This window comes from Lithobates pipiens, unplaced genomic scaffold, assembly GCF_037356315.1.
Source record: "Lithobates pipiens isolate NorthernLeopardFrog02 unplaced genomic scaffold, aLitPip1_a1.2 Scaffold_18, whole genome shotgun sequence".
Lineage (NCBI taxonomy): Eukaryota > Metazoa > Chordata > Amphibia > Anura > Ranidae > Lithobates > Lithobates pipiens.
The window spans coordinates 524,953,763-524,965,463 of record NW_027507758.1 but is presented as its reverse complement, the minus strand read 5'-3'; positions in this window follow the sequence as shown (position 1 = coordinate 524,965,463).

Sequence of the window (11,701 nt, the reverse complement as noted above, 5' to 3'; positions counted from 1 at the left end):
TCTGATGCGTAGACCAGTGTTGCCAATCTCCCACAGAATTTTTTACTGACAAAACGTGTAAAACGTATTATTGCTGTGAAATACTTCACAAAAATGGATATGTTTAGTTTAGCTGGTAAAGCTATGGCTGAAATTTGTATGCCCTTGCTTTCCAAATGTTTAATGCTTGTCTATCTGCTTTGTAATGGTGGCCCTAGTGTCCCGTTTGTGCACGGCCCTAGATATGGCTCTAATGAGCGGGGCCCCCTTAACCCTCTTGTATTTTATTGTATTATAACTGTATTGTCTCCCCTTTATATTATAAAGCGCGGCGTAAACTGTTGGCGCTATATATAAATCCTGTATAATAATAATAATAAAGGGCGCTTAACGCATTCCCATGACGTGAATTACAATACTGGTATGCTGAATTGATATCTGACGTGATATACATGTAATTTTGTCTGGCTGTACAAATTTGTGACATCTTAATCAGGGGTCAAGTCCTGGGGAAAAAAGTGTGGGAACTCCCACCCAAGATCCACTCCCCCACCAAAAAAAAAAAAAGATACGCTCATATGCTTATATATTTCACAGAAAACGCAATTATTGTAAAGTGCCAGTTTACAAAAAAAAAAATAAGTTAACTTATCAAACTAACAGAATAATCACCACAAGAACGAAGGGGGGCAGCAGAACGGAGGGGGACACAGAGGAAAACTGGAGGAGGACAGGAGCAGAATGGAGGGAGACAGTAGAACGGAGGGGGACAGGGAGGAAAACTGGAGGGGGACAGCAGCAGAACAGAGGGGGAGTGGGGGAGACAGCAGCAGAATGGAGGGGGAGTGGGGGAGACAGCAGCAGAATGGAGGGGGAGTGGGGGAGACAGCAGCAGAACGGAGGGGGAGTGGGCGAGACAGCAGCAGAACGGAGGGAGAGTGGTGGAGACAGCAGCAGAACGGAGGGGGAGTGGGGGACACAGCAGCAGAATGGAGGGGGACTGGGGGACACAGCAGCAGAATGGAGGGGGAGTGGGGGACACAGCAGCAGAACGGAGGGGGAGTGGGGGACACAGCAGCAGAGCGGAGGGGGAGTGAGGGACAGCAGCAGAACGGAGGGGGTGTGGGGGACACAGCAGCAGAACAGAGGGGGTGTGGGGGACACAGCAGCAAAACGGAGGGGGAGTGGGGGACACAGCAGCAGAACAGAGGGGGAGCGTGTTCACTGTAACTAACAAAGTGTGTGTAACACACTAACCTGGAAGTTTGTCAATGACTCTGGTGGGCGGCGGACCTCGTGGGTGGGAGGACTCGAAGGCTCAGCTCAGGAGAGGAGAAGTTAAACTGGAAAAGTCTGGCAGCTCAGAGTTGGGCTGCACTGCTGGCAATGTGCTACAGTGGCTGCGGGAGTAGTCGTTGGCGGCCCCGGGACTGTCTGGCACTAACTGGGCAGTGGGCACATGCTGGATCCTTACCAGCAGTAAGTGTGGCTCTGTCTGGTGTGGTGTCTGTGTCTCACCCTAGCAACCAGTTACTCAGGCATATGCAGGACGCGGCTGCTAAAGGGAACTGAGTTCCTGTTGTAGAAAAAGTACAGGAACTCCGTTCCCATGGTTTCCCGCAGGACTTGAGCCCTGATCTTAATACTGTAGACCTTTAGCAGATTAAAAAAAAATTAAGACCACTGATATTTAAAATAGTATAAACACAATCTGGAAACACTGACAATATCCCTACAAGTAATTTGCACGGTTTACACTTAAAAAGTCAACACAGCGAGACAAATTACCAGCCCCTGATATGTACAGACAGTTGTAATAAATCACAGATTTTTACAAACTGTTAGTAAATTTACTGACTGTTGACAACCCTGCCATAGACCTAAAAAAAAATTAACTATTTAACTACCAAAAGTCCAGTCTATAATTTAAACATTTCGGGTGAAAAAAACACTTGGGTTTAACCAATCAAATTGTTATTAATTCTTCATGGTCTGCATAATTAGAGGCATGTTCTCTGCTTCAGGCAGTGGCGGCAGCTCCATAAGGGGCGCAGGGGCGATGTCCCCCCATCCATGCGTCCAGCCCCCTAATCTACATGCAGGGCGCTAGACGCAAGGATTCCAATTGAAGGGGTGTTTTTGTTTTTGAAGCACATGATTAGTGCACATGATTCATTGCCACCGTTTGTCTCTCGTTGGGGGGTGGTGGTGGTTCATTGCCGCCGTTTGTCTCTCGTTGAGGGGGTGGGGGTGGTGGTTCATTCCTGCCGTTCGTCTCTCATTGGCGGGGTGGTGGTGGTGATTCATTGCCACCGTTTGTCTCTCGTTTGGGGGGGTGGTGGTGGTTCATTGCCGCCGTTTGTCTCTCGTGGAGGGGGTGGGGGTGGTGGTTCATTCCTGCCGTTCGTCTCTCGTGGCGGGGTGGTGGTGGTGGTTCATTGCCACCGTTTGTCTCTCGTTGGGGGGGTGGTGGTGGTGGTTCATTGCTGCCGTTCGTCTCTCCTTGGGGGGGTGGTGGTTCATTGCCGCCATTTGTCTCTCGGGGGAGTTGGTGGTGGGTCATTGCTGCCGTCTGTCTCACGCTGGGAGGTGGTGGGACGATCACCGCCGTTCGTCTCTCCAGTGGGGGGGAATGTTAGTTTTTGCCACCCCCCTCAAATTTTGGAGCACCAGCTGCCACTGGCTTCAGGGTGGGGGGGGGGGTATGTTTTACCTCATAAAAATCTTGTCATTAAAATGTTCAAAATCATAAAAATCAGCAACTAACATAGGATATTGAAAATACCCATTCTTCAATGGTTTACCAATTTTCTCTTCAATCTTACAAATTGTCACTTCAGAAGTCACAAGCTGCGTGCTTAGATGTGTCCTGTACTTGTTCATCAATGTGGAACATCTTAACCACTATAAAGATTATCTCAGAGAGTAGTTATATTTGCAGAGATGTGGTTGTGATTGCAGAGATAATGATCATAAAAATGTATGCAAAAAACATTTGTCTTGCCTGTCAGCATCAGTTTTTTTTTTTTTTTTTTTTTTTTTTTTTTTTTTACAATATAAGCCAAATGACAAAACTGCCTCTTTTTTGCATTTGTTTAAATTCTGTTGTTATTGTCATCTATTTTTTTTCACCTTTATCTTTTCTTGTTCCATATTTTCATGTCCCTTACCAGTGGTGGCCAACTTGTAGGCAGGTGCACACTATGGGGTTAACTAAAACCGGATAGTGCAAAATCTGGTGCAGCTCTGCATGGAAACCAATCAACTTCCAGTTTTTTTTTGTTTTGTTTTTTGTCAAAGCTTAATTGAACAAGCTGAAGTTAGAAGCTTATTGACTACCATGCACAACTGCACCAGATTTTGCACTTTCCAGTTTTAGTAATTCTCTCCCTATGTCTTGTTGTACTGCATTGTGTATGTGTTAGTGGGCTTTGTGTAAAGGCTGCCCAGGGAGGTTAGGGAAGGGATAAGGTTGCTAACCCCCGAGTGTTCATGGTCCTGCCCCTTTTTGGTGACCCATAAATACAAGGAAAATTAACCTTTGAAGGAGTGGAGCCTTCCGCATGGGAAATAGCAAGAAGCTGTGCTGAAAGATGTAACTTCTCTAGGAACATATGGCCACTCTCTTGGGGAACCTAGTTTTGAGGTACAGGAACCAGAACATGGACAATAGACAAGGACTCTACCTTGCTTAGAGGTATAACATGGGCAGCCTGAGTTAGGTAAAATAACCTGAAACCGTGTCAGCAATGAACTGTGAAAGACTGTACTTACAAGAAGCTTTAGTAAAAGTCATTAAGCTCCTAAATGCCTGGTTTGAAGTTTTTAAAAAAAAGGTGCATGTAAGGTAGGTGTATCAAAAGTACAGGACTTGCACGTGGAGATGTGTACTACTAAAGGTCTACAAGTGGAGAATGCCGCAAGTGGAAGATTTGATTGCCGTTGCCACGAGTAACCAAAAGGGTGTTTGGTGCTTACGCTTCCAGCCAGCATGTGTACCGTGTGACTAGCAAAGATGACAGTGTGCTCTGGTAGTGATGGGGGGGGGGGGGGTGACTGAATGTAAACTCCTCCCTAGTAGCTGGTGCCCCAGTGTATCCTGGACTGGACCCACATCATGGAGCCCCTATGTCTCTAGCTCCCCTTCCTGGCAATTGGGATTTTCCATAACTGTGACTCCTCGTAGGCCACATTTGGGTGGTTGGCTCCTCATGCTGGTGTGCCGGCTGGCCGGGGACTCTCGGTAGGGTCAAGTGGAGGGGGGTTCTTAGAAGACTTTAGATTCAGGAGACATCGCACCATACAATGTGATTGGTAACTATATAGAAAAATGCTCATTATTACGTTACTTTTTGGTTATGTTTATAAATTTCAATATATGCAAATATTTTTACAGAGTATTAATCCTCTGAAGATGACCCGGCGGAGTCGAAACTCATCAGGATTTGCTTATTATCAACATTTTTAGCGCTTGAATATTATGTAAATTGTGTTTAGCCTCACTTGTGTTGTTGCTTTTAGATCTCCTGTACCACAGCTCACATTTTAACCCCTATTGGTAATTTTTTTATATCATCCATTAAAAATTACAAGCAATTTTTAATTACATGTAGTATTTTTTCCATCCATCAGCTGCTAAAAAAAAACACACGGGGGACATTCCTCTCTTTTAAGGGATTAAAGAAAACCCCTGCCCATTGGCTGGGACACCCACATACCCATAACCTGACCTTGGGTTTCCCGTCTAGTATCTAGTAACCACCAAGTACCTGGCCACCTAGTGGTAGAAGATAAAAGTGCAACAAGGCTAAGCTTAGGGAGAAATCAATAGATCACTATCAATCGAACAAGATAACTCTACTCTACTTTTGGCAAGTAAATTTGTGAGGAGCTCCCTGACTAAACTCCAGGGTGCTACACCAGCATAATGAGTCACCTGTTTGGTTGACGTGGCCATCATCGGCTTAGCCGTATACATGGAGTTGTCATTGGAGGATGCTGTGTCCTTCAGGGGTATACTCAATCAGGATGATGGGGGGTGACATTGGGGGGTGTATCGTCTTCTGGTGGTAGTCTTGTGTTTGACTTGTTCCTAAGGGATATATCTATCTGCAGTTGCAGCCGGGAAGCCTGCCTTAACCCATGCCTCTCTTCCAAAGCAATGGACATTGGGATGAAAAATATAAAATTTATCCTAAAGAATAATTCTGATAAGAGGAACAATCTGGTCTGCATTGCAAGAAGTTAAACAGACCCCTTCAAGGTCTAGCTTTATCTTGATAGCAAATAGCTGTAGATTATTTTACAAGTAGAACAATCTTGTCTGCATTGCAAGAGTCTAAACAATCCCCTTAAAGGGCTAGCTTCATTTGATAGCAAATAGCTGGGAATAATTCTACAAGTGGGACAATCTTGTCTGCATTAAGAGAGTCTAGCAGTCCCCTTCAAGGGTTAGCTTCATTTGATAGCACATAACTGGGAATAATTCTACAAGTGGGACAATCTTGTCTGCATTGTGAGAGTCTAAACAGTCCCCTTCAAGGACTAGCTTTATTTGACAGCTAAGAGCTGTGTTTAGTCTGGCATCCTGCCTCAGAGTACATGTCTGCTCAATGAAAGAGGACCGCGGTTCAAGAATCAGTGTTTATTTCCAAGGTTTGCTCCTGCAGCTCCGCCTTGGAGTCCAGAAAGAATTGAAGAGAGTCCTCAACCAAGTAGTCAGCAAAGAGCTCCACTTCTGGGGGAGAGGTTGCTTACTGGCCTTTTTCATATTTGTGCCACCCATACATTTCTTATGGGTACCTGGTTGCTTCTCTTCTAATAGGAAGATATAGCTTTGGTCTCAGTTGGACCCTCGGGTCAAGCACTTCAGGCAATGTGGGTCAATCAGTCACCTTCAAGCCTCTGACTGTGTCAGGAGGAATCCTTTGCTCCAGCAACAATAAGCAAGTTCTGCTAGCCAGAATGTTTTTTACCATCTTTAGGGATGGCCATTCCAATTCCAGTAGATGTGATTTTAAGAGGAGTACTATTGTTGCGCAGAGGGATGCCTATTTCCAACTCCCAGAGCTGTCTTCTGACATACCTCTGTTTCTACATGGATTAAGATGTCATGCAGCATATATGTCTGCTGGTTGGGTTCTCGATCCACTCCTTTTCTAGACAGGGATTCCTGTCAAGTATACCGAGAGCGTTCTCAGAACCCTACAAGAGATTGGCTGGCTTTTGTGTATCTAAGAGCTTGATCCATCACGGTTCAGGATACATCGTTTTTTCCACTAGAGCATACTGGTGGTAGGATGCCGGGTAATCCTGGCTTTCTTCTCTTCACCTGTTGATCAGGATCCTGGTCTCTCCCATTCCTATATTGAGGAGTGCTCAATGGAAATGGCCTCCTGTCTTGAAAAGGTTTTTTCCTCCAATGTTGTTGATCATGCACCCAGCGATTCGTGCCTCGCAAACAGGCAGACAAAGCCTTTGGTGCTGGCACAGTAATAAATCTTTTGTGCTGCTAAGCTATTGCCAGTAAAACTCCCCTTTCGTGAAGTTGTTTTGCCAGTAAAACTCCCAAAACATTCTGGTTTTCTGGCCAGCTCTTTCATGCTCCCTTCACCTTTTGTCATCTTACCGCCGGCTTTTTTGTCTACAGTGAGGCTGAAAAACATCACAGTGGTGTCTTACATCACAGTGCAGGTCAGAACCTGCAGGGTTAGTCCACCGAGAAGAGGTGATTGTGATCTGGGTGGATTAGAATTTTCTTTATTATCTGTTTTGAGTCTACATAGAATTTCTGGGAAGAATCCATATTCTGTGGCCCAATTGGGCAATAAGTGGTTCCTACATACAGGTTCCTCCAAGTGGATTTTATCTCTGGACAAGATTTCAGAGTTAGATTTGGTAGCATCTCCTTACTGTTACAAGCTAGAAAGCTTTTCCCTAGACCCATGGGCCAAGACCTGGGTACGTATGCTGTGTCAGATCAGGAAAGGTGTCACAAGCTATATGCTTTCCAGTTTGATCCAAATACAGTTTTTTTGGGGTGTCTGTTGCTATAGACCATGGCAATTTTTGCAGTAATTCCCTATTGCCCAAACAGGCCTTGGTTCCTGCCTTTGATACTGGGGCATCATATTGAAGTCCTTTCTCTTAAATGAAATCTTCAGTCATAGATCTTTTTGCCAGTTTTTCATCCTGGCAGGAAGAGACTGATCAGTCTTGGCTGTTGTTCCTCTAAGCCAGGGGTCTCCAAACTGTGGCCCGAGGGCCAGATGTGGCCCTTTGCTAGACTTTATTTGGCCCTTGGGGCACTATTCCTCCCAATGACACTAGCAATGGGGCACAATGTCTTCCACTGAAACCAATGATGAAATACTACTCCTCCTAATACCAATAATGGGGCACTACTCCTCCTAATACCAATAATAAGGGCACCTCCTACTGACCACCAAGCCTGAGGCCATATTTATTCTCACTGATGCTGGGCCTGGGACATTTTCTACTCCCACTGGCCACAATCCGGCCCTCCTAAAGTTTGAGGGACAGTAGACCCCTGCTCTAAGCTAATATCTATAAATCCTACAAAATGATTTGAATAGAGCTTGTTCTGTTTGGACTGCTTTGTTTTCTTTGCTTCAGTCCTCTGGTCAGGTGCATTCTGGTCTTCAACTGATCCTAAAGCTCTCTTAGAAAGCAGATCTCTGCAGTTCCTGTCATATCCAATGTCTCATGGGTAGACTATCCCTTAATCATCCTATAATTTGATGGGGGGGCTGCATCTGAGACTTGAAGGAGAGGCAAGACTTTCTAGGTGGGGTTTACTACTTGCTCTGGACTTTCTTGCCGGCTCCAGATGAGATCTCTTTCAGTCGATCTTGGGTAAAGACTGAGCTATGAAGACATGCACACTAAGGGCTGTCTCTTCAGCCAGAAAGTTTTCCAATTTCAAAGTTTTAAGCTAGGAAGGATCCTTTGGTGACTTACAGCTTCAGGTGGGTTTGCCTCCATTCCAGTTGGAGTAAGGATTGAGCCATGATATCTATCAAACTCTCTAGGGCTACATCCTCAGCAGAATCGGGGCCTTTGCGGACCCTTGACAGCTTGCTGCTCCCGATGGAATCTCTTTCAGTCCAGTTCTGAGTAAAGTCTCAGTTATGAAGGCAGCCTTTCTATGGGTTCTTATTCCTCAGTCAGGAGGTTTGCTGAGATCTGGGCCTTGTGCAGAGAGGGATCCTTGTGGCTTTCTGCCCAGTACGAGTAGTGTATACATCAATGCTGGGCCACAATCTGAGGTGGCTTCGGCATTCTGTGATTACAAAAGATTTGTTCCTCCCATATGCAGGACCACCGAGGATAACTGGCTCCATGCCATGGATATTTGGGTGCTTCAAGCATGCTCTCAAGCTACAGCTTTGCTCAGAGTTTTAGGACATATTTGTCACTCTCTCTGGCAGAACCAGCGGGACGGAGATATCATCCAGAATTTTCGCTGGATGGGTCATTCCAGCTAGCCCTTAGGCTTTTAAAGCATAGGGCTTGGTTTCTACGAAAGCAGTCACCACATACTCATCCAGGAGTGTGTAGACTTTGTGGGCTCCCTGTGAAAGTGTCCCAGGAATAGTTGTAGGAGGATGACATGTCTTCCATTAAAGCTGTTCTGGCTCATTGTGGGGTGTAGCTAAGTTCCTTATGCTGTTAATATATATCCATAGGGTTTCTGTTGGCTATAATTAAAACCCTACTTTTCCGACATTCCACCCTTGTTTTTTGGGCTAGTAAGTTCTCAAACGTATGCCATGGAAGTCTGTCAGGAAACAGAAAAATGTACCATCAAATATTTACCGTAATTTTTGTTTCCTGATGGCAGCAGGAGTTCCCTCTCAGAGTCATGAGTAGGCTAGTTAGAACCCTTTCACACCACACCGCTGATAGCGTCAGCGGTAAAACGCAGCTATTTTTAGCAGCGTTTTACCGCCGGATTTGCGGCAGATTTGCGGCGCATTTTGGCCGCTAGCGGGGCGCTTTTACCCCCGCTAGCGGCCGCGAAAGGGTTAAAACCACCGGCAATACGCCGCAATATCGGCGTTTTGCCGGCGGCATTACAGCGCTGCCCCATTGATTTCAATGGGGAGCAGCGGTAGAGGAGCGGTAAACACACCGCTCCTTCACCGCTCCAAAGAAGCTGCTGGCAGGACTTTTTTCTGACATCCTGCCAGCGCACCGCTGTAGTGGTAAAGCCCTCAGGGCTTTCACACTGCACACAATGGTGCAGCTTCTTTAGGGCGGATTGCAGGCGCTATTTCTAACGCTATAGTGCCTGCAAAACGCCCTGGTGTGAAAGGGGTCTTAAGGAATGCGGCCTCTGGCTCAGCCTGAAAATTAATGGGAGTGAGGTCCTATGGGGTAGAAGCAAGGTTAAACAAATGTATGCTGCCATGGAGTCCATCAGGAACGGAAAAGTACGGTAATTATTTGATAGTAAATTATCTTTTTGATCACTGGGCACTGTATGGTTTTAGCTTCCAGGTCAAAATGAGGTGATCATGCAGAAGAAGATTATGATTTGGATAAAGGCTATTTGTAGGCACCTGTATTCAGTGGCATTGGTGGCACTGGGGTGGGGTAGAGCTGAATTATGATTTTATTTGCGGCTGGGTAAATTATATAAAAATTGTCATGGTAAAGAATATAGGAATATGCATTTTTCCAAAATGTTCACTATTTAGTTTTGATTAAATCTAGGAAATAAAAATATATATGTAAGACTTCACTCCACTGCCGGTGAAGACCATTGTTTTCAATGTGCCTGTACACACAGGTATGTAAACATGCATTGCATATAGATCAGTAAAAAAACAAAACAAAAAAAAAACAGAAATCTACATTGCCGCTCATATGCATGAATCTGGGCAAATACGTAGTTATGTAACAGTCCCTTGATTAATATAAAGCTAGAATAATTTTTACGCATATTCAAAAAATAGGCACACTATATGTTTTTTTTCTGCCAGGAATGTCTGTATGTTCATACAACAGTACAGTGTGCAAGTACCCTAAAACTGTTTAAAACTGAGCCATCCAGAAGAATGTTTATTGCCACTGGTGCATGCTGGGGTAGAGCATAAATATTTGGGACGGGCCAAGTGATCTCTCTCTTCCCCCCCCAGGCTGCGGCCTATTGACGGTGTGTGAGGAGCAGCTCAGCTGAGGCCCATGCATATGCTTGTAGCAGAAGGAACCTGCCTGTTCAGTGTCCTGTTGCTCGAGGCCCTGGGCTCAGGGAGCCTTGCAAAGGATAGGAGAGAAATAGATGATGTCTGAGATGAAGTACCAGAAGTGACTCTTGAGGTCCTGTGGAGGAGGAACTTGTGGAGAGCCTGAGAAAGCATCAACATGAGGCCATCAAGGCTTCTGCTGCTTATTGGAGAATAAATAGTTGCTTTTGGAGATGGCTGCTACATCTAAGAAGGTACAGGTTGCTGGATTCAGCTTCAATTATATGTGAACCCTTACCCTGTAAAATAACTTATTCAGTTTAAAATAAAAATGAAAAACATTTGTGTATATATAAAAATAAATTATAAATAACTTTTTTTTTAGAAGTGATCACATAACTTCTGTTCTCTGCTGCATAAGGGTTTTAAAGATATAGGGGTGGAGAAACACACAGTACGCTGATCTTCTCAGTAAATGGCTGAGCAGGAGGGGGCATGTCAGCACAAATCTGATCATTGGAGGACAGGCAGGCTGTGCTCCCATTACAACTGACCACTCTAGGCATGAAAGCACAGTTTGGAATAGGAAATCAGGGGGGCTGGCAGGAATGGCAGCTATTTTACACAAAGGAAGCAATACAGAGAGAACAGGATACTTTTTTAACTCAAGCACATGTACAATGGGTACATATCAGGAATATGAAATGTTGGGGTAACAAATTCTCTAAAGATAATTTTCCTTTACTGCAATCTATTGTTATGCTACTGAGTCTGCAGGTCAGTAACTGGTGTTCTGAATTCCCTACCCCTCTCTCCCTGGAGTTTGAGTGTAAGCTAATAAATTCCTTTTCATTCACATCTAAAAACGACTTGCACCTATATGTTCACCTTTCCTACTATTTCCTGAGAACTACACACTTAGGTGAAATGTCAACCCAACCTGTTTCTTGGAGTACACCACTTGCCTCCAGGGGGGCGCTACATATGCATACATCTCTGCTACCAAATTAAGAAGCCATCTGTCCAAAAAGATGTATAATATATTTAATGTATAATACATTAAAGTAGTACATTTTTTACCTTAATTTATTCTCTGCATTAAAGTAAAAAAATGCCTCACTATATGTCCTACCTCGCTCTATGCCCAATCACTTACCTGGCTCACTGTATTCTCACCAGTGCTGTTTCCATGTCCAGCATCACTCCTGTGAGGAAGGTGTGAGGACAAGACTTACTGACTATGTGTGTGTCTATGGATGCATGCAGCTTGGAATAAGATCACACGTGTACCTTCTTAGCACCCAGCATGCTACAGCAAGCACCTGAAGGAGGAAAGCAGCCTACAGCATCAGGGGAACAGCAAGAAGAAGAAGAAAGCAATCTTTCTGTGCAATATAATTACACAAAGATGTTGCCTCTTATATATTTTTTTCACTTTAATGTTTCTTTAAGGAAGATTACAAGAGCTAAAAGGCATAATGTGTGGAATCAGAAGATCTCTAAGACAAAAG